Below are 3,633 nucleotides of genomic sequence, written 5' to 3'. Positions count from 1 at the left end.
TGTGAATGAGGACTCATCATCCAAAGGGGCATTTCTAGTGAGGTTCCACGGGGATCTGTGCTTGACCCAATGCTATCCAATATTTGTATTGAGATCTGGAAAAAAATGTAAAGTCATTACTGGTAAAATTTGCAGATGGCACAAAAATTGGTGAAGTAGAAAACAAAGAGAAGAACAGGTCAGTTTTTCAGAGTGATCAGAATTGCTTGGTAAGCTTGGCTCATTTGAACAACATGCATTTTAATCCAGCCAAAAGTAAATTTCTATATCTAGGAATCAAAGATGTAGGTCACACTTTCATGATGGAGACTGTCTGATAGAAAGCAGTAATATTGGAAAGGGCTTAGGGGTCACGGTGGGAACCAATTGAACCTGAACTCCCAGTGCAATGCAGTGTCTAGGCAGGATAAATGATTCCTGGATGTGAAGCAGAGAAGTATTGCGTAGGAGCAGTGAGGTGGTAATACCTCTGTATAGGGCATTGATGAGAGTATTACTGGATACTACATCCAATTCTGGCGTCCTCACTTCCAAAAAGGATGTTGAAAAATTGGAAAGGGTTCAGAGAAGAGCTACAAGAATTATTTGAAAACTGGCCTTACAGTGAAAGACTCTCTGGCCGCCCAGCTCTGAAGACAGCAACTCAGAAGCAGGGTTGGCATGGTCTGGTATTGCCACCCTTCCTTCTGCGCTGCTGCTGGTGGGGCACTGCCTACAGAGGTGGGTGCCTGGCCAACAGCCGCAGCTCTCTGGCACCCAGCTCTGAAGGCAGCGCAGAAGTGAGGGTGTCAATACTACGACCCCCCTTAAATAACTTTGTGACCCCCTTCAGATTCCTTTTGAATCAGGACCCCCAATTTGAGAAATGCTGGTCTCCCCCGTGAAATCTGTATAGTATAGGGTAAAAGCACACAAAAGACCAGATTTCATGGGGGAAGACCAGATTTCACAGCCTGTGACATGGTTTTCATGGCCGTGAATTTGGTAGGGCCCTACCCATAGCTGTACTGGATAGCAGGAGGAAAAAATGTAACTGATGGATGTCCCTCACATCGACAGCTCTGCCTCTGACTACAAGTAAGGAGCAGATCAGCACTGATCGCTTTTCAGAGTATAACTACAATCTTACTTGGAAACCTGAAAGCGTTTTGTTCTGTGTAACTCAGAGACAATGTCATTCAGAGAGAATGAGTGCTAGTTATGTGTTCTCAACAGCATGTTAGCCCAGTAGCTAAAGAGTTAATTATCTATCTTTGTTGCACATGGCATGGTACATGTTGGCACAAAGTGTGCACCTGTGTTAAATTAACCACTGTGAAGACAGTTCTCTTAAGAAGATGCATTTTGGGGCACTTTGAAAAGCCAGCTCTTAAACAGAAAGCTCTTCTCGGCCTAACTATAGAAGTCGCTCTCACTAGCCTGGCTGGCCAGCTGATTCAGTCTTACTCCTTAGAGAATTTTTGTGAAAGTGAAGCATCTGCTAAGACAATCCAACTGAGAGTTGCGTAATTATTCAACACACAGCCAAGTCCCAATGCTGTGGATAAACTGCGGAATCCCGCCCCCTGCACTTTTGCTGGTCACAAATCCAAATGGAATGTTCCAACATTTAGTTTTGAGCAAACTCATTTGCAATGTGATGTAGCAGTGTAGAAAAGCCAGGGTGACTGTTTGTCACGTCCCAGCGCAGGAGGGGAAAGAGCCACTCTGGCAGTGCTGCCGTGACTGCTGTTGCGTTTATTAGTTAGGTTGAATTAAATCCAGGAGTATGTGAACTGGAACAAACTATAACATCATGACTAGTGTGGAGAATGTGAATAGGGAAGTGTTATTTACCCCTTCACATAACGTAAGAACTAGGGGTCACCCAATGAAATTAACAGGCAGAAAATTTAAAACAAAGTATTTTGTCACACAATTCCCAGCCTGTGGAACTCATTGCCAGGGGATATTGTGAAGGCCAAAAGTATAAATGAGTTCAAAAAAGAATTAGACAAGTTCCTATGTGCATCAATGGCTATTAGTCAGGGTAGGCAAGGATGCAACCCCATGCTCTGGGTGTCACTAAGCCTCTGACTGCCAGAAGCTGGGACTGACCAACAGGGGATGGATCACTAGATAATTGCGCTGTTCTGTTCATTCCTGCTTAAGCACCTGGCACTGGCCACTGTCAGAAGACAGGACATTGGGGTAGATGGACCATTGGTCTGACCCAGTATGGCCATTCTTATGTTGGGAGTCCAGGTATAGCAACACTAACCCGCAGCGGGCTGGAGGGAGCCATTGTGGGGAAAGAGTTAAACAGAGTGACGCAACTAACTGAGCGATGGAGAAACTCACCTTTTGCTGCTGCTGCCACCCTTCTTCTCCTGCCCTTCACTTTACCTTGATCCCTCCCAGCAATTTTCTCTTAAAATTGCCCTGAATCCAAGCATCAGTCTCTTGGACCCAGATACAGTGATTGCTGACATGCAGCACTCAGCTTGGTGCCCTGCCTAATACCCCCAGGCAGCCTGAGTCAGCTGGGAATCTGGAGCAGGGGAGGGGGCCACTCCTTGCCACAGCATTCACAAGAAGATCCAGAACGGCTCTCCTGGGGCTCAAAGAAGAGAGAGTGTGGCAGCAGCAGTCTAGGATGAGGGAAGAAGCCAGGGGAGTGGAGGTAGCAGGACGTGAAGCAGACAGCCAAGGAGATGTGATGTTTTAAACTCCAGGAGGGTGGCTCTGAGCTGACTGATATGGAAGCTGGGGAGCTGGTGAATTGCTGGAGCCTGGGGCTGGAGATTGTAGGTGAGGCTTCAACCAGAGACAGTCAAGCACACTGGTTACATCGAAGTGATAGTGCAAAGGTGATGGCTGGCAGAGCTACTGCACAAGAAGAAGGGGATTCCGAGTCAGAAGTGATGGATGGTGCTAGCACATGGGGAGCTGGAGATGTCCCCGTTGATGCTCCTCTTGCCTTGGCTACACGTCCTACTTTGGTGTTCACCTGAAGGTGAAGATGGCTAGAGAGGGTGGTGTCAAATGCACCAGAAGCTCTGGACAGCTGCTGTCAGATGAAAGCAGAAAGGAAGGTTACAGGGGTGATGGCCAGGAGGGAGAAGGTAGATGGAAAACAGTAGCAGCAGAACTGAACCTGGTGGTGTAGCCAAGGTTGATAGGCAGGCAAAGTCACATGCCAGGAGAGCCTGGGGATGGGCAGGCTCTGCACTAAGGAATCCCAGGCTGTCCATGACCTGGGGAGGGAGAGTGCATTGGATGGGTGTGCAAATGGAAGCAAGGACTGCAGGCAGCTCTGCAAAGAGGGGCAGAAGCCCTAAGGGGCTCCCTGTAGCTCAGCTGAGATGACCCTAGCTCCCAGCCAAGTGCCCTGGAACTCCAGGAGGGCAGCTCCCCACTTTATGGTTCCTGTACCAAACTGGGCAGTCAGTAGCAGATGCAAGTACATCCAAACATGGTGTCAGTCACTGCAGTTGAATGATGCCAGCACAATGGGGTGGCATTACAGCCCATTGAGTTGTCACTGTCCCTCTGTGCTGCTGCCACAGCACCGCAGGCATTGCCAGGCAGGAAGCTGGAGAGCTGAGTAACCCAGGAGGACACACTGGGCCTTGTCACACTTGCAAAGATGCG

The sequence above is a fragment of the Dermochelys coriacea genome, chromosome 17 (assembly GCF_009764565.3).
Source record: "Dermochelys coriacea isolate rDerCor1 chromosome 17, rDerCor1.pri.v4, whole genome shotgun sequence".
Classification (NCBI taxonomy): domain Eukaryota; kingdom Metazoa; phylum Chordata; order Testudines; family Dermochelyidae; genus Dermochelys; species Dermochelys coriacea.
The sequence above is the reverse complement of the archived record's forward strand: the minus strand, read 5'-3'. Positions refer to the sequence as shown.